The sequence below is a fragment of the Lepus europaeus genome, chromosome 1 (assembly GCF_033115175.1).
Source record: "Lepus europaeus isolate LE1 chromosome 1, mLepTim1.pri, whole genome shotgun sequence".
In the NCBI taxonomy this organism is placed as follows: domain Eukaryota; kingdom Metazoa; phylum Chordata; class Mammalia; order Lagomorpha; family Leporidae; genus Lepus; species Lepus europaeus.
In genome coordinates, this window is record NC_084827.1 from 70,283,198 (window position 1) to 70,308,909 (window position 25,712).

The 25,712-nt window shown below is 39.5% G+C and overlaps 1 protein-coding gene across 2 annotated transcripts in view; it reads right to left on the reverse strand.

Annotated features, from left to right (window-relative positions):
• The window catches only part of DPP10 (dipeptidyl peptidase like 10), a 791,529-nt gene that overhangs the window by 254,250 nt on the left and 511,567 nt on the right, over nucleotides 1-25,712 (reverse strand). The gene's annotated exons all lie outside the window — the stretch shown is intronic.

Here is a 25,712-nt window from a genome sequence, read left to right on the forward strand (position 1 = left end):
GGTTGTGGGTGGGAGGGAAGTTTTGGGAGGGGGAAGCCATTGTAACCCATAAGCTGTACTTTGGAAATTTATATTCATTAAATAAAAGTTTAATTAAAATAAATAAATAAATAAATAAATAAATAAATAAAGAGAGAGAGAGAGAGAGAGAATGTTTTCAGGTGAGAAAGAGAAAAACTGCAAAATGCAGGGGAGATTCCATGGAAGGAAGAGGGATGCCATGGACCTTCATAGAAGGTACAGATGTGCAGCAACACGCACTGACACAACAAAGGATCCCAGCAGCTGAGACACAGAGAAAATGCCAGTTTTGGAGAGCAAGGTGAGATCAGACTGCAGCAGCCTGGGCCACTGGTGATACAGCCAGAGGGAGAGCCAGCTGGACTACACTATTTATTTTAAAGATTTATTTTATTTATTTGAAAGTCAGAGTTACACACAGAGAGGAGAGGCAGAGAGAGAGAGATAGAGAGAGAGAGGTTATCCATACGCTGACTCACTCCCCAGTTGGCTGCAATGGCAGAAGCTGCACTGATCTGAAGCCAGGAGCCAGGAGCTTCCTTTGGGTCTCCCACGCAGGTGCAGTGGGCCAAAGACTTGGGCCATCCTCCACTGCTCTCCCAGGCCACAGCAGAGAGCTAGATCGGAAGAGGAGCAGCTGGGACACGAACCGGCGCCCAAATGGGATGCTGGCAATGCAGGTGGTGGCCCTACCCACTATGCCACAGCACTGGCCCTGGACTACACTACTTTTGGGTCTAGCCTGGGATCTGCTCACCCAGTGGAAAAAAGGGCACATTTCTCTCTCCCTATCCCCCCAACAATGGAGGACAATAACTGGCTGAGAGAAGGTGGATGCCATTTTAGATATAAGGAGCTTTTTTATATATAGAAAACTTTCACTTAATAAATATAAATTTCAAAAGTACAACTTTTGGATTATAGCAGTTCTTCCCCCCATAACAACCCTTCCACCTGCAAGCCATCCCATCTCCTACTCCTCCCATCCCACCCCATTCTTCATTAAGATTCATTTTTAATTATCTCTATATACAGAAGTTCAACTCTATACTAAGAAAAGATTTCAACAGTTTGCACCCACACAGACACACAAATTATACAGTACTTTTTGAAGACTAGTTTTACTGTAAATTCTCTTAGTACAAAGGTCCTACATGGGGAGCAAGTGCACAGTGACTCCTGTTGTTGATTTAACAATTGCACTCTTATTTATTACGTCAGTAATCACCCGATGCTCTTGTCATGAGCTGCCAAGGCTATGCAAGCCTCTTGAGTTCACAAACTCTGACATTATTTAGACAAGGCCATAATCAAAGTGGAAGTTCTCTGCTCCCTTCAGAGAAAAGTACCTCCTTCTTTGATGCACTCTTCCTTCTACTGGGTTCTCACTCAGAGATCTTTCATTTAGGTCATTTTTTGCCATAACTAGCAAGGATAAGACACCATCTTGACAGCAGTAGCAGTGGCAGGGGAACAGCTCAGCTGCACACACCCAGCAACAGGCAGGGAGAAGGAACTATTCTAACATCAATACCGGCTACAGAGGCTCTTGTACACAACCAGCAACTGGCATGGGGAAAGCACCATTCTGAAATGAGTAGACGCTGCAGCCAGCAGCTCTGGTGCACGTGTGTGATCCAGGGATTCTACCAGAGGGAAAAATCCACGTTCCACAGGGACTCTGAGAGTGACTAGGAAGATTGATGGGGGACTGGGCAAACACGTAGGTATCTGAGGTGCCCCTAGTCTCTCAACATATCACATGGGGTTCCACCTAGGCAGAACAGCACAAGCAGCTGCCTCTGGGAACATCTCTTCTTCTCTGTGGTTGGCACAGGTTGGCAGCATGAAGTAGGTCATCTGCAGCCATGACTGTGAGAGCCTTGTGTGCTGAGACTGTGGGAACTCTGACTGCATGACAGGGTACAGGGTGTAGCTGGGTCTCTGGGCAATCAACGTGTACAGCTCCACATGCTCAGAGTTTCCTGATAGCCTGGGGTGGGTCATTGCAGTGGGACACATGCTCACAATGAGGACTGCACAGAACTTTGGTGCAGTTTATGCAGCAGCATGGATGCATATTGTACCCACGGTGGATAACATCTGAGCATAATCACCTTGGAAGAGAGGAGAAGAGGCTGTGATTATGCCAAGAGGGGTATTCATAGTTTCCTTTCTGTTAACAAGAAGATATTTACCATGCTCAAATTGGATGTCACCTCACTGTGGAGCACAGACCAGAGCCCCTAGGTAAAACCAGCAAAAATATGGATATTCATAGTAACAGTAGACATTCTGGGAGCAGATGCTGTGGCGTAGTGGTGAAGCAACCACCTGCAGTGCCGGCATCCTATATGGGTGCCAGTTTGAGTGCTGGGTGCTCCACTTATGATCTAGCTCTCTGCTATTACCTGGGAAAGAAGTAGAAGATGGCCCAAGTCCTTGGGTCCTGGCACCCATGTGAAAGAATGGGAAGAAGCTCCTGGGGTTGCGCAGTAGCTCACTTGGTTAATCCACCGCCTGCAGCGCCAGCATCCCATATGGGCACCGGGTTCTAGTCCCAATTGCTCCTCTTCCAGTCCAGCTCTCTGCTGTGGCCCGGGAGGGCAGTGGAGGATGGCCCAAGTGCTTGGGTCCCTGCACCCGCATGGGAGACCAGGAGGAAGCACCTGGCTCCTGGCTTCGGATTGGTGTAGCTCTGCCAATAGCAGCCATTTGGGGAGTGAACCAATGGAAGGAAGACCTTTCTCTCTCTCTCTCTCTCTCTCTCTCTCTCTCTCTCTCTCTCTGTCTATAACTCTACCTGTCAAATAAATAAGTAAAAAAATAAAAAAAAGAAGCAACAGCTCCTGACAACTTTCGATGGCTTGGTCCAGCTCCAGTCATTGTGGCCATTTGGGTAGTGAACCAGTGGGTGGAAAATCAATTCTCTTTCTCTCTCTCTGCTTCTGTAACTCTGCCTTTCAAATAAATAAATAAATAAATATTTGGGGGGAAAAAGGAAACATTAGACATTCCACTAACCCACAGATGTGTAGTTAAGATGAGAGCTATCAGAGGAGAAACCCAATAACTATCTCAACAAATACATAAGTATTCATGTAATATTGCTATTGTCAGCAAGCGATCTAGGACTTGCTCCCTCATTTCTCTATTCTAAGCCCAACTTGTTCTTTCATTTCTCTATTCTCTTCAAGGTAGGAAACTAATTCTATTATGAAGGAATCTGTAGGACGCACAATTTAATCTTTAGACCTTATAAAAGAGATGGCTAACATTTTTCTGTAATAGCATAGCCAAAATAAGAACTTAAATAATAATCTCATAGCTAGATTCACTTCGCCATCAGCAAAGTATACAGTAAGTAGAAAAAACCTCCCTTTCAGACAAAAGGGAAAGAAAGTTTTAAAGTGAGAATATAATTTTCCTCATGGGCATTGTCTACCTTAGAAAAACTACTACGGAACATGCCTGTGACTATAGACTTGTAGTTCAGGCCACCGAAGATTAGAGATGGGACACGGGCACTCCCTTGACTTGCATCCTCTGGTCTGCTTTAACACAAACCAGGAGGAAAAGAAAGCTAGGCATCAGAAGCAATGGGTGGCAGGCCTATTAATGGCTGATCTGTACAGTGATCTGCCCTCAAGCAGACCCAACAGGCCAGTCCACTGCAGTGGCTTTCAATGTGGTAAGCCTGGGCTTCAGCAGAAGTCAGCTTGTGAAGAGCCCTGGCAGCTCTGCCAAGAGTTGGATCACTGGAAATGGACCTGCCCTGGAGTCGAAGGATGCCCAGGTCAGAGCCACAGATCTTATTGGCTCTAAGATGAAAAACCCTTCACTCAGCCCAACTTCCAAAGTGACCACTGCAGCTGAGGGGACGGCCAAGTGGGGTCAGCAACATTGCAGGCAGAACTGTAAATTTCTTGTTAGAGATGCCCCCTGCCTTTACCTGGCCAGCTCTCCTCCCAGGCCAGCCAAGTAATGAAAGTCAACAGAGTGCCTTCCCCTAGGAGGTTCCCACCTCCCTTAGGATATACCCCATGTGAAGAGATAGATAGGTCTGGGCCTCTGAATTTACAAGGCCTAAAGCCCAACAGATTATTATCAAGCCCCTTCTATCAGGTTCTATTTGCCTCTCAATCAGAAAATTTAATTGTAGCTTAGACAGCACCTGTCTTAGCTCCTCTAATAATGACTCTGTCCTTTGTTCTAGACCATGTCTAGCACACTTGGGCCTCATTCCTTTGTAATCATAACCTCTACTCTACCACCAATGGCTCTACTCCCAACATGTGTGTACTGATGGTCCTCTTCCCCACTTAATGCTGTATAATTGTTCAAACCTGGTAAATGCCACTCTTAGGATCATTGGTTACTATCCTCACTCTGTCTTTTATGACCTTGTCTAAATATGATCAGAGATGGCAAACTTGGAAGGCTTCCATAGCCTTGGCAACTCACGACGACAGCTTAGGGTGGTTATTGGCACCATAAACTAGAGTGTCAATTTGTTGGGTCAACAACAGGAGCCACTGTGCAGTTGCTCCTCATGTGGGATCTCTGTCCTTAATGTACTGTACATTTTGATTTAATACTATAACTAGTACTCAAACAGTATGTTTCACTTTGTGTTTCTATGTGGGTGCAAACTGTTGAAATCTTTATACTAAATTGATCTTCTGTATATAAGGAGAATTGAAAATGAATCTTGATGTGAGTGGAAGGGGAGAGGGAGTGGGAGAGGGGAGGGTTGCGGGTGGGAGGGAAGTTATGGGAGGGGGAAGCCATTGTAATCCATAAACTGTACATTGGGAATTTATATTCATTAAATAAAAGTTAAAAAAAATAAATGCAGCAATTCAGGAAACAAGAATAAGACAATAAGACCCCCCCCCAAAAAAAGAACACAACAACAATTCAATATTAAAATGTGAAGATAAATAGATTGATCAAATGCCTGAAATGGAACTCAAAGGATTAATAATAAGATTACTCAGAAGCAAGAAGAAGCAAATTCATGAGTCAAAGAAATCCATACATGACATGAATGAAAATTTTCCCCATGAAATTGAGATTTTTGAAGAGAATCAAAATGAAGTATTGGAAATGAAGTATTCAATATGTCAAATAAAAATCCAATGGAATATCTTAACAACAGACTTGATAAGGAAGAAAAAATAATATCTGAACTAGATGACACATCTTTCAACATTTTTCAGTCAGATCAAAAAAGGGAAAAGAAGTTAGAAAAATTAAATGCAGTGTTGGAGATTGATGGGATGATATCAAACAACTCAACATATGGGTCCAAGGATTTCCTGAAGGTATAGAAAGAGAGGATGGATTAGAAGGCCTATTCAGTGAAATAATTACAGAAAACTTCCCTAATTTGGAGAAAGAAAGGGATGTCCAAAGAAATACTATAGATATGACCAGAAAAGATATGCATCATGAAACATAATAGTCAAACTTTCAACAATAAAACAAAGAAAATATTCTAAAATGTACACGAGAGAAATGTCAGATTACATTCAGAGGATCTCCAATTAGACTCACAATAGACTTCCATCAGGCTAATCCTCCGCCTTGCGGCGCCGGCACACCGGGTTCTAGTCCCGGTCGGGGCACCGATCCTGTCCCGGTTGCCCCTCTTCCAGGCCAGCTCTCTGCTGTGGCCAGGGAGTGCAGTGGAGGTTGGCCCAAGTGTTTGGGCTCTGCACCCCAGGGGAGACCAGGAGAAGCACCTGGCTCCTGCCATCGGAACAGCGCGGTGCGCTGGCTGCAGCGCACTACCGCGGCGGCCATTGGAGGGTGAACCAACGGCAAAAGGAAGACCTTTCTCTCTGTTTCTCTCTCACTGTCCACTCTGCCTGTCAAAAAAAAAAAAAAAAAAAAAAAAAAGAAACCCTACAAGCAAGAAGATAATGGCAAGACATAGTCCAAGTTTTAAGAAAAAAAAAACTGTCAAACCAAAATATCATAGCCTGCCAAGCTCTTATTTATGAAAAAGGTGATATAAAGACCTTCCATGGCAAACAGAAATTGAAAGAATTTGTAACCACTCATATAGCCTTTACAAAAGATGCTTAAAGATGTGCTACACACAGAAACACAGAAAAATAATAACCATTATTAAAGAATGTGAAGCAGAAAATCTCCTAGTAAAAGTACAAAGGAAATCCCTAGATAACAATCGGAATATTTACAGAAAAATGTCACAGCAGAGTTATTAATTACCAATAATATCTGTGAATGTAGCTAGCTTAAATACCCCAATTAAGATACAGTCTGGAAGAATGGATTAAATAATAAGACTCATCTTTTGCTACTACAAGAAACAAACCTCATCAACAAAGATACTAAAACTGAAAGATGAAAAAAAGCAGGTGTAGCCATCCTAATATAAGACAAAATAGACTTTAACACAAAAACTGTTAAAGGACAAAGAAGTTTACTATGTAATATTAATTATACAATTCACAGTAAGATGTTAATATTATAAATGTATATGCCTGGCTATTTAAAAGAAATATTAATGGATATAAAGGGATACATAGACTCCAATACAATAGTGATGGGGGACATCAACACTCCCCTTTCATCAATGAACAGATCAAACAGAAAATCAACAAAGAAACAGAGCTAATCAACATTATGAACCAAATGGACCTGATATCTATAAATCTTTTTATTCCACAGCTATAAAATGCGAATTCTTTTCAACAGTGCATGCAAATTTCTCTAGAATATATCATATACTAGGCCATAAAGCAAGTCTCAGCAAGTTCAGAAAAATTGAAATCACACCATGCATCTTTTCTAACAACAATGAAATGAAGATTGAAAATAACAATCCAAGATTCTCTAGAACATATGTAAGCACATGGAGACTGAACAATGTGCTGTTGAATGAATAGTGGGTCATAGAAGAAATGAAAATAGAAAAAAAATTCTGGAAACAAAGATGGCAGAATATATAAAAAAAATTAGAGGATACAGCAAAAGCAGTATAAAGAGGGAAGTTAATAGCAACTGGTACCTACATCAAGAAATTGGAAAGGCATCAAATGAATGAGCTTTCAATGAATTTCAAGGATGTAGAACTACAACAAATCAAGCCCCAAATTAAAGAGGAATGAAATAGCTAAAATTAGAGAATAAGCAAAATTGAAACAAAAAATATAACATATCAGTGAAATAAAGAGATTTTGTTTTGAAAAAAAAAATCAGCAAAATTGATACACCATTGGCACAACTTACCAAAAATGGAGGGAGAACCCAAGTAAAAATTGGAGAAGAAAGATAAAATGTAACAGCTACCATTTAAATAAAATCATCATGAATTACTACAAAGAAATGTATGCCAACAAATTGGGAAATCTAGAAGAAATGAATAGATACATACAATCTACCAAAATTGAGTCACAAGGACATAGAAAACCTAAACAGAACACTAACCAAAATGGAACTTGAATCAGTAATAAAAACTGTCCCAACAAAGAAAAGCTCTGGAACAGATGGATACACTGCTGAATTCCAGAAGACATATAAAGAAGAACTAATTCCAATTCTTCTCAAGCTACTCAAAACAACTACAAGATAAGGAATCATCCTTCTGTGAAGCCTCAATCACCTTAATTCCTAAAACAGAAAAAGATAAAACAGAGAAAGAGAACTATAGACTAATATCTCTGAGAAACATAGATGTATAAATCCCCAACAAAATATTTGCTAATCAAATCCAACAACACATCAGAAACATTCACCCAGACCAAGTGGAATATATCCCTGGTATGCAGGGATGGTTCAACAGTTCCAAATCAATTAATGTGATACATCACATTAACAAACTGAAGGATAAATACCATATGATTTATTCAATAGATGCAGAGATGCATTTCATAAAATACAACATCCTTTTGCAATGAAAACCTTAAGTAAATTGGGTATAGAAAGAATATTCCTTAACACAATTAAGGCAATTTATTACAAACCAACAGTCAGCATCTTATTGAATGCAGGACAGTTTAAAGCATTCCCAGTAAGATCCAGAACCAGGCAAAGATGCCCACTCTCGACATTGCTATTCAATATCATCCTGGAAGTTTTAGCCAGAGCCATTAGGCAAGAAAAAGAATCAAAGGGATACAAATTAGAAAGGAGAAAATCAAACTACCCCTATTTGCAGATGCCATGAATCAAGACTGTCTTAAGAGACTATTGGGGCCAGCACTGCGGCTCAATAGGCTAATCCTCCCCATGCGGCGCTGGCATACCAGGTTCTAGTCCCAGTCAGGGCGCCAGATTCTGTCCCAGTTGCTCCTCTTCCTGTCCAGCTCTCTGCTGTGGCCCGGGCAGGCAGTGGAGGATGGCCCAAGTGCTTGGGCCCTGCACCCACATGGGAGACCAGGAGAAGCACCTGGCTCCTGGCTTCGAATCGCCACAGCACCAACTGTAGTGGCCATTTGGGGGGGGGGGGGGTGAACCAACAGAAGGAAGACCTTTCTCTCTGTCTCTCTCTCTCTCTCTCTCTCTCACTATCCACTCTGCCTCAATCAGCGGATGGAAGACCTCTCTCTCTCTCTCTCTCTCTCTCTACCTCTCTCTGTAACTGTCTTTCAAATGAATTAAATAAATCTAAAACAAAACAAAACAAAACAAAAAAAAAACAGTGTTGGGGCCAGCACCGTGGCGCAGTAGGTTAATCCTCTACCTGCAGTACCAGCATCCCATATGGTCTCCAGTTCCATTCCCAGCTGCTCCTCTTCCAATCCAGATCTCTGCTGTGGCCTAGAAAAGCAGTATAAAATGGCCCAAGTGCTTGTGCCCCTGCACCTATGTGGGAGACCTGGAAGAAGCTCCTGGCTCCTAGCTTCGGATCTGTGCAGCTCCGGCTGTTGCGGCCATTTGGGGGGTGAACCAATGAAAGGAAGACCTTTCTCTCTTTCTCTCTCTCTCTCTCTCTCTCTCTCTCTAACTCTGCCTATCAAAATAAAAAAAAAAAAAAAAAAAAAGAAAATGGAGGATCTCTGTGTCTATCCACTTTTCCAATGAATCTTGGAAAAAGTAAAAATAAAAAATAAAATCTATTCTTTTTTTTATTTTTTGACAGGCAGAGTGGACAGTGAGAGAGAGAGACAGAAAGGTCATCCTTTTGCCGTTGGTTCACCCTCCAATGGCCGCCGCGGCTGGCACTGCGACCTGCGCATTGCGCTGATCCGATGGCAGGAGCCAGGTGCTTATCCTGGTCTCCCATGGGGTGCAGGGCCCAAAGACTTGGGCCATCCTCCACTGCACTCCCTGGCCACAGCAGAGAGCTGGCCTGGAAGAGGGGCAACCGGGACAGGATCGGTGCCCCGACCGGGACTAGAACCTGGTGTGCCGGCGCTGCAAGGCAGAGGATTAGCCTAGTGAGCCGTGGCGCTGGCAAAATCTATTCTTAAAGCAATGCTGTCAAAGAAGGACTTGAGTATCAACAAATTAACACTGAGAACCTGTAGAATATCAATCATTGCTTCTTGGTCTCGATATTCTACAACCAAACCCAAAAGTTCATTAAATTGACACACTTGACACACCATGAAGAAAAATATGTCTTGGTTCTTTCAGACTGTATTGCATGACATTTGCCAGATTAACTTAATAGAAGCTTGCAATCTTTGTAGATATTCAAGGAAGAAAGAAAATCAGTGGCTGGCTAGAAGCCAATATAAGGTAAGAGTGTAGAAGGAAGAATTGAGGTATATTTACTTTGTCAGGATTTTAATTCATCTGAAAAAACAAGGACATAAATGTGCCAAATTTATGGGGAGATTTTCCATTCTAATTACACCATTTAGAGCAAAAATCATAGTTCATGGTACTTAAAAACCCACATTATGAGGGAATATAATATTTAATGGAATAACTGCTCTCCCTTTTCACTGCTTAAAAGCAGAACATTTTAACCCCAATGATTATTTTTAAACAAGTTTAAATCAGCTTAATCCTATTTTAAAAGGTGATATAAAATAATTGATTAATAGCTTTCTTTCTAAACAAAAGATCATGTTTCTTTATAGAACATTTTTAAAGAGGAAATAAAGATTAAAATACAAAAAAATATGAACTCAGAAAAAACAAAATATAGCTTCTAAAATGTATTTTGTGAATTTAATATTAATCTTAAAATACAATAGTCTCCATAATGGACTCCAATCTTACTGAACTGCCAATCCTTATATAATCCCATCAAAGCCCCTTAAAATCCCTTTGGGCTTTAAATGAACTCAAGGAAGGCAATATAAGAGTAGCTTCTCTCACTTATACTGAACATTTAACACAGGTGCCTGGTCCATTTTATAAGCATTAATTTGCTAAACTTTCTAGGAAAGATACATAATTTCTTTTCATTAATACTTTTATTCTTGCTATTTGCATTTTCTGTTTCTTATCTTCTTCCCCCATGCCATTGAATTCTTCCTAGGTTTTACTTCTTTATCCTCATGATTTTTAGAAAGACATTTTTCAGAGAATAACCCTAATAAAGTAAGTTCATAGTGTTAGTGTCCATGACTGTCTTTTTACCTCCATCTGGTGTTAATTTTGCTTTCTAGCTGGGTTGGTGTCTCTACTCCATTAAAACTTATTTAGTCCTGGATGATTCTTACTATTCTAGATGTGAAGGAAGATGAGCAGCCTCCATATCATTTAAATAATTGCTTCACCTTCCAAAGGGTTGGAGTCCTACACCACTGATCTGTGAACTCAACTTGTTTTTGTTTCTATAGTTTCCCACCACACCTTCTCCAGAATCACGGGTGTGAATTGGGACATCCTGGGCTACAGAAAGTTCCTTTGGTTTTGGTTTCAATATTGAAAAAATCTTACATTTTTATCATGCATGATAATGTTTTAGTGTACACATACACTATGGAATGGCGCAATTGAACTAATTAACAAATACATTGTCTCTGGGGTCAGTGATATGGCATAGCAGGTAAAGCTACCACCTGCAGTTCTGGTATCTCAGTGGGTGCCAGTTTGAGTCTAGGCTGCTCCACTTCTGATCCAGCTCTCTGCTAATGCACCTGGGAAAGCAGCAAGTGACCCAAGTTCTTGGCCCCCTGCACCCTCATGGGAAATCTGGAAGAAGCTCTTGGTTTCAATCTGGCCCAGACCCATCTATTGTGGCCATTCGAGGAGTGAACCAGTAGATGGAAGATCTCTCTCTGTCTCTTCATCTCTCTCTCTCTTTAACTCCTTCAAATAATAAAAAATAAATCTTTTAAAATTTTATCCATATATACACATAATTTTTCATGGTAACAGCACCCAAAGACTGCTTGGAAAATTTTAAGACTATATTATATTAACTATAGTCGAATTGTGTACAACAGAGATCTTAAAGTTACTGTTCTTGTCTAACTGAAATTTTGAATCTTTTGAGGAACATTTCCTCAATCCCCTAGTCACCACAACTTCCACCAGCCACTGGTAGCCACCCTTTTATTCTCTGCATCTGTGAGTTCACCTTTTCCAGATTCTACATAAAGGGATTATTCTTCAATAAAAATATTGTAAAGGTTTATCATTCTTGCTCTGGTAGAACCTTCTACCAACTCTTTAGGTGAGAAAATCACCTTTTTAAAAAGATGTTTGAAAGGTGGAGTTAGAGAAAGGCAGAGGCAGGGAGAGAGGGAGGGAAGGGGAAAGAGAGAGAGAAAGTCTTCCATCTGCTGGTTCACTCCCCAAATGGCTGCAATGGCCAGAGCTGGGAGAATCTGAAATCAAGACACTGGAGATTCTTCCAGGTCTCCCACATGGGTGCAGGGGCCCAGGCAGTTGGGCCATCTTCTATTGCTTTCCCAGGCCATAGCAGAAAGTTGGATCAGAAGTGGAGCAGCCAGGACTAGAACTGGTGCTCATATGGGATGCTGGTGCTGCAGGTGGCAGCTTTTTATCAGCTCACCACATCACTGGCCCCAAGAAAATTGATTTTATTCCTCTTGGTCAGCTAGATGGAGATTTGGAGGTGGTGGGGAGTCACTTGTTCTACCTCTAGTCACGTAGGCTACAATAACAGCATAAAATGAGTTCTTCCTTTTTATTTTATTTTTTTGACAGGCAGAGTGGACAGTGAAAGAAAGGTCTTCCTTTTCCATTGGTTCACCCCTCAATGGCTGCTGTGGCCAGCGTGTTGGGGCTGGCGTACCACGCTGATCCAAAGCCAGGAGCCAGGTGCTTCTCCTGGTTTCTCATGCGGGTGCAGGGCCCAAGCACTTTGGCCATCCTCCACTGCACTCCCGGGCCACAGCAGAGAGCTGGCCTGGAAGAGGAGTGACCGGGACAGAATCCGGCGCCCTGACTGGGACTAGAACCCGGTGTGCTGGTGCCGCAGGCAGAGGATTAACCTAGTGAGCCGTGGCGCTGGCTGAGTTCTTCCTTCTTACCACAGAATTGAAAGTGATAGGTCTTCCCTGGATTAGTCACATTCTGCTATTGTTTGGTTGTTTTTATTCCCCCAAGATTCTTATTTAAATGTAATCACCTCCAAAATTTAGGTGCCAAATGTGACAGTATTAAGTGGTGGGACTTTGCACAGGGGATTATACCATGAGGGATTAGCACCCTTTAATAAGATACTTTAGGGCTGGCACTGTGGCACAGACAGATATTTTGCCATCAGCAGTGCTGGCATCCCTTATGAGTGCTGGTTCAAGTCCCTGCTGCTCCAATTCCTATCCAGCTCCCTACTAGTGCACCTGGAAAAGCATGAAGTAGACCTGGAAGAAACTCCTGGCTCCTGGCTTCAGCCTGGCCTTTCTCCGGCCATTACAGCCATTTGGGGAGTGAACCAGCAGATGGAAGATACCCTCTGTGTGTCTCTCCTTTCTCTGTAGCTCTTTCAAATAAACAAATCTCTAAAAATTTTAAAATAAAAAGAGGCTTCATGCAGCTTGTTCTAGTTTACCCTTATGCCTCCTGTGATGTGAGGACACACAAAGATGGCCTTCCCAAGACCAAATTCTGATGTATTGTTCTTCGGCTTCCCAGTTTCTAGAACTGTGATAAATAAACTTTCACTCTTGATAAATTACTCATTTTGTTATAGCAGCTATTTTGTTATAGCAGCACAAGCAGCCTAAGACACATCCTTGACAATGTTATCACAGCCTTTCATTATTTTTTCTCATGTACTATTTTTAACATAGCATTCATATTGCTATATTCCAAAGATTTTCACTTCTTATCACAAAGATCTTGCCTTGTATAATGCCATTTCTGAAGGCTGTAGCACAGACTTGCACATATTAGCTGCTGAATCATTCTTTGAAATAACTACTAATGAATTAGTGTAATCACATATAGCTTCTTGGGGGAAATCTAAGAAATTTCCTATGTGTAGTGTTTTCAACTGCCTGAAAATCTAACTTTAGGACTGCATTTTTTCTGGGCAACGTCAAGGGGAGCTTGAAAAATCTGTTATACCCATGACAGTCTTGCTCCCTTGACTGCTCCAAACTAAGGAAGGTACAGGCCCCAACATACCTTCAGACTTCCATATCCTTCTGTTTCTTCTTTCTGTCTATGCATCTGGAGCCCATACACATCATAAATATATGTCTCTAGTCTCCAGAATGAGGTATTGTTTTTCTTTCACCTCAATTTCATGGAATAATGTTTTAGTGGTCATGGCAACAGGGATATTTCTTATTTATTATTTCTTATTTATGGCATATCCATTTTGATGAATTTATATTACCATGATCTCCCTCATCTGTTGAGATTAATTCAGAAGCGAGCAGCATGCACACACAGGCAGAAAAATCAAACTGCATTAGCGACAGATTTTATGGACTTCTGATTGTGCTCAATCTGGTAGGTACTGAATAGTGGCACAATTTTTGTGGTGAAAACGGAGGCTTAGAGGTACCAAGTTCCTTAAAACTTGTTTGAGAACAGTTTGTTTAACCTATCTACACCAAACAACTTAAAAATATGATTTATGCAGCAGACCTAAGAATATTTTAAATTAAATTTCAGTATAGCCACACACATAATATTCTCTTGCCTATTAGTCAAGGTGGGCTAAGGAAATACCTAAATGTATACTAAACACACACATATTCATGCCATGTCTGAATGGTACTACATCGCATATCTAATATATAGAGCATGATGTTGTAGCAAAATAGTACAAGTGTGACAGTATTACCATATTTATTTTTGTTTATTGACTTTTGTCACCTTATCTCTTAATTTTATTGACACAGAATTTCTTAGAAGCAGTGCCTTCAATACCTTTCTTATCAGAATCAGTCTGTGTCCCCATATATGGTGTTATTAGCTACACTGTAATGATTTTTAAAGATCTAGATAGAATGTGCTATTTTGTCTGACTTTAATTTTCATGAGCTTATGAGATCCAGGGACAAAAATGTCACAGTCTGATCTCCCCCAGTCAGAAACAGAAACAGGGTTAGTGTAGTGATTGGCATAAGCACTAGTAACTCTCTGCTGAATTAGGGGAAACAATTGGAAGAGGAAACAAGAACTCTGTGTGAGAGGGGAAGGAAAACATACTCATCCATGTCTATCAGAATTATATTTGGTTCATTTAACAAATAGCCAAGCACAAAGTCTTAACATACTCAGGCTTTTCTATTTTTCCTGACTAAAACACCTTAATTGTGTTTTTTATCCCAATAACTGTGCTCCAAATTCACCTTAATGGTTTATGGAGGAAGAGAAAGGAGAAGAAAGAGTTAGTGAAAGCTTCCTAGAAAACCCAACATGGTTCTGCTTATGTAACATTGGAACATAGTATATCACATGATGGATGATTTTTGCAAGGGTGGGTGAGGACTTAATGATTTTGTATTATATTTTCTATTTTCATTATACGCATACAGACCAAACAATTTAAAACATTTTATGACAAGAAAGGAGAAATGACATAATGACATAGCATGAACAGGTTTCATGTTCCACCATTCAAGGATTCCAGGTAATCACTATTACCTCATCATACCCCCAGTTTTTATATGGGAAAAAAAAATGAAGGATTCAGAATAAATAAGGGAGTCCAATCCCATTTAATTTCAGGGCCCAGGAAGACAATGTGAAATGATACCACAGAATATGTCTTCTGAAAGGTGATCCAGGTTGTTAGCGCAATCTGATTGTGGTCCTGCAAGAATGTACACACGATTTTCTATATTTTATTTAAAAAATGAAAGAAGAGTTGCATCAAATTTTTTTCATTTGCAATGTTTTTAACAATTTGTATTCATTAACAACAAAGTAGAACAGAGCAAAGCACATTTGGGGGTTGGACTTTACCTATCAGGAAAGGATTTAGAACTTCAAGGCATTGGCAATTCTCAGGGTTTTTGCATGTAAAACAGTAAATATTTGGCTTCTTATAACATCCCTATACTGAATACATCTTACAGCATCACCAAGGTGAACACTTAATATAACAGGAGGCAATATCATAATCTCCAGAGGCAACTTCCTATGCAATTTGCCTTCAAACTCTGACTTTGGTGCTCTGTAGGTTTTCTTCCAATTTTTATTGCAAAGAAACAGACTCAAATTATGTTGCTTGATAAGTATATGTTTATGATTCAATAGGAATAAGTAAATCTTTGGTGGGGATAATTTACAGTGTGAACTATGGGGATAATTTACACTTACTGCCAACCTCCACCCAACACAATATTTCCATTAAATGAATACATCAACTAAGCAAATGTTTCTTTCTTGGGTGTTAGCCAGGGTTAAAGGCTTGTGGTGGTGGTGGTTGTTTTTACTGAATAATCAACCACCTTGGTATGCAGTGTGAGATTGGGTTTAAACTTCAAAGTGGCTCTATGGAAATGAAAGTCAGCAGGTGCTGATAGTGCCATTGACTGCAACAATGACAGGAGGAGACCAATACAATGAGCAGGAGAACCACATCTAGCATCTCAAAGTGGATTTCCACTATTTTCTCATTAAATATTCCAAACTACTCTGACAAGAGGATGGACTGACTTGTCTCAAATTATCTGTGACAACATAAAAAAATAACTAAGTCCACCAGTATCTGGTACATAGTAGGAATTCATATATACTAAATTAATGGCCATCTTAACAAAATCAAAAGCCTGTGAATAGTTGAAAGGCATTTCATAGACACAAAAACTGACATCTTGTGATAAGCTCACTGAAAGTAGGCTGAAGATAGCTGCGTTTGGGGGCAAAATGAAAGCTACTAATAGTAAATAATTGGTAAATAATTCTGTTGATTACACTATGTGTCCATCCCTGAACGTCATCCTTTGTTCTAGATAGACACATTGATTTTTGTGTCAATCTACCATATTATGGTTTCATCTTTAATGACCTTTTCAAATCAGTTAGCAGAATATGCACTTCACAATCTACACAGGTAGATCTCATGAACATTTAGTTTTACTGTCTCGCTATAATTTGTCCATGCCACCACTGTTCTTTATTAGTAATCATGTTAAATGTAAGATACAATGACTTTAATCTCTCTTCATTATCACTGTTGTAGCCAAAGTAGCCAGTGTCACAATGGAATGCCTTAAGCAATTAAGAAGAAAAATTGTGTTGAACATAACCGAACTACAGCAATGAGCTGTACCCAGTAACAGCTTATAAAAGACTAACCAGCTAAGGTCATTAGTTTCACTGAATGCTAATGTTGTCACGCTTGCTCTTTGTACTTTTCCCAAAGAAGTTCAATGCTAGGGGTGAAAATGTACTTTACTTGGTAAACCTGAGGAAATCTATTTAATTAAATTTCTTTTAAATGCAGATTAAATTGTTTTAGTATTACTTATCTTCTAATTCATAGTGACAGATGGGGCCAATCTGTTATCTGAATTAATAACCAAATAAATATTTGTATTGGCTATGTAATATTTTCTCAGCAGGATATTTTAAATTCATAATTTGAAATGTTTCTGTGTCAGGATTCACTACAGAATAGAATGAACAAAATAGGAGGTCATATACCTGCATATAGGGTGGGGGGTAATTGACAGATGGGTGTGAGAGGCTGAGAGAAAAGGGTATTGTGAGAGAGAGAGAAATAGAAGAAAGAGGGAAGGAAGGAAGGGAGGGAGGGAGGAAGGAAGGAAGGAAGGAAGGAAGGAAGGAAGGAAGGAAGGGAGGAAGGGAGGAAGGGAGGAAGTGAAGGAGGAAGGAAGGGGACAAACATGAAATTCTCATTTGCCTTGGGAGTGATTTTCTCACGCCCTATCTGTGTCTCCTAATGAAGGACTTGTACTTGTGAAAATTTACCTGCTGAAAAACAAGGAAGTTTCAAGAAAGGTCAGTTAGAAAGTTTTAAGAAAGGTCAGTTTCTGGGAAACTGCAACTTAGCAGATAACAGGGAATACCAGTTTGGAAACCCCCCTTGTGCAATGGTTAAGATAAGTAAAACTGATGTGTACTGAGATAAGTAAAACTGCTGTATACTAAGATAAGTGAAATTACTGTAAACAAAAACCCCATTCCCCTTTGTATTCACTTGCTTAAGATAATTTTGTGGTTTCTGCCTTTAAATACTGCCTGTAACCCTAGTCCAGTACCTCACTCTCTCAGGAGGGAGGGGTCCATTTTGTGCAAAACGTAAATAAACCACCTCTTGTGCTTGCATCGCCGGTGTCCGGAGTCTGAATTTCTGGGTCCCCAGGGTGCTACCAAGGACCCCGCCAGCTTTGGGTCCTTCACTACTACTTCTTTTTTGGGGATAATTTGACCCCTAGAACTTTTCTTAGAAATACTCACAGACCTACCATAATAGGAGATTAGTATGACTTTTCTTTCCCTGAGGGATCTCACTGATCAATGTTAAGTAAGTGTGGCAGTAATTCAGTAAACCTACAGCCTTTATCTTATTCAACACTCAAAGGATGAATTTGTAGCCAAACAGATCTAAATTAAAATATGAGCCACTTCATTTATATGAGATACGAGACATGATTACTTTGCCATCTCTAGCCTCAATTTTCTTTCCTCTGATAGATATCAACATCTAGTCTATTAGTTATTTTTTTAAATTTAAAAAGCTAATTTTATGGATATAACACATTTTGTTTATCCATTTGTTAGATGGCAAATGTTGAGTTGTTTCAATTTTTGATTGATTTTACTGCTATTCATGAAAAATACTTTTTGAATATGCCAGGAGACTTCAGAAAGTTCATTAGAAAGTAGAATTAAAAGATTTTACTTTGATGCAAAAGCTTTTGAAATCTACATATATATATATATGTATATATATATATATATATATATCTGTAATATGCATTTTCTGTGTACATTTTGAGGAATCCACATGTTTTCATTCTCTCCTGGGAAGAATTCCACCTAGAAGTAGAATTTCTCATTTTTATGGTAACTCTGTTTAACCTTTTGAAAAGCTGCCAAATAATTTTCAAAAGTTGCTGTACCATTTTCTGTTCCCATCAGCAATTAATGAGGGTTCCATTTTTTCACATAGATTTGCCAACACATATCCATCTTTTTAAAGAAAGGTGTATTTATTTATTTGAAAGTCAGAGTTACAAAGAGCAAAGAGAGAAATCTTCGATTTACTGGTTCAATGTCCAGATGGCTGCAAAGGCCAGGTCTGGGCCAGACTGAAGCCAGAACTTCATCTGGGTCTCCCATGTGGGTGGCAGGGGCCTAAGTGGGCCATCATTCATTGCTTTTCCTAGGCTGTTTGTAGGAAGCTGGATCAGAAGTGGAGCAGCAGGGGCAGGAACCAGCTTTATATGGAATGATGGTGGCTTTAGCTGCTACATCAAAATACCAGCCTCCTGTATCCATCTTTTTAATATTGACATTTTAGTAAGCAACTCATGAAATTGAGCACCTCTTCCTGGTTTTGTAAATAAAATGTTAATAGAACACAGCTGTAGCCATTCATTTAGTCTTATCTTCTGTGGATATTTGTGCAGTATGATGGAATAGTTGAGCAATGGAAACTTCATGGCACACAAAGCTGAAAACATTTACTATCTGGTCCTTTACAGAAAAGGTTTGTGAATCTAGGCTTTAATAAATCAAAAGTTCATGTCCTCAATCATGTTTTGTTACAAGTGAATTTCCATGTATCAGGGTGCTTAGTGAAAGTTAAAATTGTATCATATTATACATGGAAGATATGATTAAAAGGATTTTCTTTGGATATATTTATGATTATGTGATTGGTTTTAAGTTTCTCTTATTCACTCATATATATCCATTATGTTCATTAAGTATTCATTTATTCAGCATTATCAGTCATACCATGTGTCAGTAACTGTGTTAGACACAGGGGATATTGCAATTTTGATAGACAAGGCCTCTTCCTAATGCAGTGTACAATTTGTGGAAAGACTGAGACTGGTCTTCACTAGAGGGAAGTGAGTACCCAATGGAACTTAAGTGTGGGGGATTTTGGAAAGTAAATGAACAAGGGTGAGTGGAAGGAGTGTTCAAAATAGTGCTTCTCCCAGTGTAAGAATATTTTTCAGTGTTGTGAGGGTAAAACCATTTGCTGGTCCAATATCTTTGGTCCTTTTCTGTATTATTTCTCAGAACCTCAGTATGGAAAATGTGCATAACACATCTGGAGCAGTATTTCCCAGTTTTGTGACCAATGCATCTCTTAGTTTGATGGAGCACTTTACAGCCAATAGAACTTTTTCAAGGGGAGGAAATGATGTAGAATTTTGTTATTCAAGGGTGGAGTCACAGATGAAAAGATTCATAGAAGTTCCTGAAAGCAAAATGAGATCACATACTCAACACCTTTTGTCTCCTGGTAAAGTGTGACCTTTTAGATAGTAAAACTTTTCCTTGTGTAGATGCTAGGCCTGAAAATTAGTTATGGTAATGCCTCATTCAAAGGACCTTTGAAGTTTAGTTTTTCCTTATTAAATGCCTGTCTTTCATATCTGTCCTTCTGAAGTACATTAAGATCGTGGAGAAGAAATTTCAAGGACAGATAATATAATAGATTATCCTTTCTTGAGCACTTACGCTTTCAAAATGATTTTTCCTTACCTTTTTGTTAAATTGACATAGCTAAAATGTATCAAAGTGAGAGTTTAGGTTCTCAAAGGCTGAGAGTATCTTTTGATCTTTTTTTTTTTCTTCTTTCCAACACTTTTCTTCCTTGACCAACGTAAAGCTGGATAACAGTCACAAAAGTATTATCATAATTCTTTTGTCCCAAAAGGCAAAGACACTGTTAAGAAGTTTCAGCTTAGAAACATTCAATGTATTGGATAGTAAGCAGTCTATAAGATCAACTCAACTGCTGCTGTTTGCAGCCAGTAACAATTATGGAGTGTGAGAAGCTGACACTGTAATGCACTTTACATGCATAACTGCTTTTCTCTGTTAACTAAGATTCCTCAGGTATATGATCAATAAAGTTATAGATACTTCAGTGTTGTGAGGTTCCAGGTAGATGATTGGTATGCAGCAAATATAAGTGGAGTGCAAAATGTTCATGGAAAATTAAATTATAGGATGAGCTTACTAATGGTGTGAAATTTTGAAATCAGGCATGCAAGAGAATCTTCAAAAAGGTATAGGAAATGCATGTTATGAAAAAAACTGCTTGGCTTTCAGCTCTTTATAGCAAAATAAACATCTTTTAATTCCATTTATTCATAAAGAGTTTTTGACAATTTTTTTGAGAGATTTATTTTATTCATCTGAAAGGCAGAGTTATAAGAGAGAAAGGAAGCGACAGAGAGGGTTGTTATCTGGTTCAAATGACCACAAATGGCTGGGGCTGGGCCAGGCCAAAGCCAGGAGCTTCTTCTAGGTCTCCCATGTGGATGCAGGGACCCAAGAACTTGGGCCATCTTCTGCTACTTTCTCAGGTGCATTATCGGGGAGCTGGATCAGAAATGGAACAGCTGGTTCTTGAACCATTGCCCAGATGGACTGTTGATGTCCCAGGTGGAGGCTTAATCTGCTACACCACAACACCATCACAATTCACAATGTTTTTGAAGGACCTTTTTATAATTTCCTCCTCATACCATTGATCTAATAAATTGAGATATTTCTTAAAGAGACAGCATTCTTGGTGAAAATGCAAATGATTCTCCAAAGAAAATACAAATAGTTCCACACTTTCTTAGTTATCAGATGGCAAAATCAGGTTAATACAAAATAATAAATGAGTACAGGTATCATGCTATCATATGATCATGAAGGAAAAATAGAACAATTACACTTAAAATTGGGTAGATCTACACTAGAAAGAGATGTATGACATTTAAAAGGAAATTATTCTGGATCTGTTGAAGCATAGTGTATTGAGTGTCCTCAGTGTGATCCATTGAGCACTTTTATGAAAGAACTAAACATATGATTTAAATTATAAGTTTGACATTTCTGGTGATCTAAAGTCTAACTTATTTTGTCTTTTCATGAAGAATCACAGATGTACCAAATTTGTTACATGATATTCTTACCGAAAGTGTTTACCTGAGTATAATAAGGCAATAGACAAATACACTATGTGGGATACTTTGCAGGACAGCTGACTTCAACCCTTCAAAAGATTTAGTAGATGAAAAATACAAGAGGGCAGATCAATTATAATAAATTAGGAAAGACTAAAGTGATATAACCATCAAATGCAAAGTATTCATTTTGCATTATGGAATTAAAATTATGGTATAAGGAGTATTTATATGACTGCTAGCAAGATTTAATTATACCTTGTACGTTTACTAATGGTATTAAATTAACATTGATGTTCCTAGATGTGACAATATTATTGTGTTTATATCTTCTTGGGAGATATTCACTGAAATATTATGATTAGACAACCTACTTTAGATTACTTGACAAGAAAAATCTGTATGGTGAGAGGGAGCGGGAAAGAGGGAAAAAGAGAGGGAGCAGATTTAGCAACGTATTGAGAGCTGGTGAATCTAAATGAAGAATAGTTAGGTCTTCTCTGTACTTTTCTTTCAACTTTTACTCAAGATAAAAGTTCTTAAATGGACTTCTCAACAATGAAGAGAAACCAAAGATAGAATATCTTCAGTGTGCTGAGACTGCTTAAAATTACATACATAGCAACTACATCTTTCATAAAAAATGGCAAAATAAGAAAAATTAAAAATACTAACAGATAAAACAAAAATACTCAAATACTAAAAGTATAATTTAAATAGAAAGAAAATGATATTGGCATGGGCAGTCGGGGAATGAGTAAGTGAGGAGGAGCTGAACCTGCCAGTAGCACCTGTGCTACAGCCCTCACCACACAAACCCCACCGCCTTCCATGCTGATCCAACAAGACTGCAGGCTTGGAATACAAATTCGCATCATGCACCTGACCCTCACTTCCCATCATGACAAGCAGCCATGATGTGTTTTGCAACAGCCACACATGGATGCACCATGACACCTCCGAAACTCCCCCTTAAAAAGAATGACACAAGTAAATGGTACTCAAACCCTGCCCAAACTCTGCTCTATCTGAATATTTAATTAGAGCATCACCTGTTACCCTATTAAACGATGATGTCAACTTTGGTGGGGGCAGCAGCCCTTCCTTAGTTATGCAGAGAGATTGCCCATCCTTATATCTGAGTGTGCAGTATCCGTTAAATTAATCCAGCTGAATGTATACCTGCCTTCTTGAATTCTTTCAAGCATGGACACAAGAGCCTAGGATAAGCAAAGCCAAAAACCCTATTGCCCACAACAGTATCATATGAAAGAATGTGATAAAAGAAGAAAATATGGATAATTATATTAGTACATAAATGATGATTGTATCATTTGAGATGATGCATTCATAATGAGATTTTTATGAAGTGGAAAAAACTGATCGCAAAATCATACATATCAATAGTAAGGTAAATAAAATAATAGTGGACTCTGCTTTGGAAAGTTGGGAAATTATCTTCAATGTTGTTAAGATAAAGTAGGATAATTTGGATAATTGGAAGCATGAACATAAGGCATTTTTTAAAAAAGATTTATTTATTTATTTGAAAGTCTGAGTTAGAGAGAGAGAGAGAGCTCTTCCATTTGCTGGTTCACTCCCTAGTTGATGGCAAGAGCCAGAGCTGGGCCGAACCAAAGCCAGGAGCCAGGAGCTTCCGCGTCTCCCACATGGGTGCAGGGGCCCAAGGACTTGGGTCATCTTCCACTGCTTTTCCAGGCTATGGCAGACAGCTGGATCAGAAGTGTAACAGCAGGGATTCCAACTGGCACCCACAGGGGATGCTGGCACTGCAGGTGGTGGCTTTACCCACTGCACCACAATGCCGGCCCCCACATTTTTTTAAAAGATTTATTTATTTATTTGAAATTCAAGTCAGACTTACACAGAGAAAGGAGAGGCAGCGAGAGAGAGAAAGAGAGAGGGGAGAGAGAGAGATATATATATATCTTTCATCCTCTGGTTTACTCCCTAATTGCCTGCAATGGCTGGAGCTGGGCTGATCTGAAGCCAGGAGACAGGAGCTTCTTCTGGGTCTCCAGCATGGGTGCAGAGGCCAAAGGAGTTGGGCCATCTTCTGCTGCTTTCCCAGGCCATAGTAGAGAGCTGATTTGGAAGTGGAGCAACTGGGACTTGAAGTGGCGCCCATATGGGATGCCTTCACTGCAGGCAGTTTTACCTGCTACACCACAGCGATTGCCCAGGCCCATTTTTAAAAAGATTTTTTAGTTATTTGAAAGGGGAGAGAGAGAGTGAGAGAGTGAATGAGGAAGCCTCCATCTGCTGGTTAACTCCCCAAATGGCTGTAACATCTGGGGCTGTGTCAGGCAAAAGGCAGGAGCCTGGAGCTGCATCTTGGTTTCCCACATGGGTATCAGGGACCCATGTACTTGGGCCATCTTCTGCTTTCTCATATGTATTATCAGGGAGCTGGATAACAAAGGGAGGAGTTGGGACTCAAACCAGTGCCCATATGGAATGCTGGCATTACTGGTGACCTTTTCCATAATGCACAAATATTTAAAAATTAGAAGAGAAAAGAGGAATAAGAAAGCAAGAGTCAGGAAACTGAGCCTGCCTGAGTATGAACAATACAATACAAATGACAGTGAGTGATTGCACAACAGTGACAGAAATATATTTATTTGAAAAGGAAGGGGAGAGAGAGAGAGAGAGAGAAAATGAATGAGCATGAGCATGAACATGAATGAGAATGTGTCTCTAACCTGTGGTGTGGCTGACTCCAGTGTGGCTTAACTGCTGTACCAAATGCTCATTTCAAGAGTTTGGAAGCACCAATGCATTATGTTGTTAAGAGAGAATTTCAAAGAACTGAAGACGTTTACCAGCTCCACATTAAAAATAAAGACTACTTTATGAGAATCAATACTAAAAATGTCATTGGATTTACTTGTGAGCCCTGAAATGCAGCATGTTTCACAGGCATGAAGCTTTGCTTAAATGATGCCTTTGTTTGGGAGAGAGCCTCTAGGACCTGAAGCAGGTCCACAGTTTTCACTGATTAACATGAAGCTTGTGTGAAGGTGTAGTAAATCTGAATATTACCATTGGTGCCGTAAAGTATAGCTCCATTAGCCACTGTCTATCACATTCAGTTAGTATAATTCAAATGTAAGTTGACTTAGAGCACTGAGTCATTATGTAAGAGGATAACATGTATAAAAACACCCAGAAATCCTGTTCTAAGTTAAATTTAACTCCAGGGCATATATGAGAATCTAAGGGTTAAAAAATCTTTAGAATCTGAAGATCACTTTTCCTTTGCATAGATCTTGTGAAATCTCTAGATGTATGCAGCTTCATATGCATCTGTGGTTCAGCCTAATTTTAATGGGTACTGCTTTGTGATTCTTTGGAAAAAAAGTATCTTGGGACTTTGAAGTCTATCAGTTGATTGCACATTTCTTGTTCAGTCAAAACTTACTTAGAATTTCAAGTGCACATTTACTAAAACTGCGCTTGAAGGGTTGGTAATGGGTGATTTAATTCTCTGATATTATATATGATTGCAGTCTGGAAGGCTGAACTCTTTTGGTGATGGCCAACCATGCAGTAAGAAGGTTAACACAATTTGCAATGGTAATCTCTCCATCTATTTCAGTCAAATGTGGCATTTATCTCTAAGGATGGATCCAAGTGCCTGTAAACCAGAAGCTTTCAGGAGAAAGGAATTGGCTCTTTGTTTCATATTTGATTCCAGGTCAAAATGTTAGGGAGAAGTTTAATGTCTGTTGGTTTATTGATTCAGTGCATTTCTAGGAACAAAAGAGGAATACCTGAGGGATTCTGTTGATTTTCTCATTGGTCACTAACATGACTCAGAATGCTATTAAAAAATAAAATGGGTTTAAGTCTCCGTTATAGTATTGAATTGTCCTCAGAAGTCCCTGGTATCCTCTGGACTGTAAAGTGCGAAGCATCTGGACTTGGAGTTAAATTGGTTTAGAGTGTGTAATCATGTGATATGTCAACAAAATAGAGGTATTGAAAGCACTGTAGGCAAGGGGATGTCTTACAGGGATCAGACGTCCTTAACATAAATGTGGGAGCCCTGGTGAAGAAAGTTTTTCAGGGATACTGTGGTGATCAGAGCAAGAATCATAAGCCCGTTTGTCAGAGGCAGCGGCCTCAGTAGACAGATCAGAGGCCCATTAGAACCCTAGGGAGGTGCTGTACACCTCAGCACAGAGACCA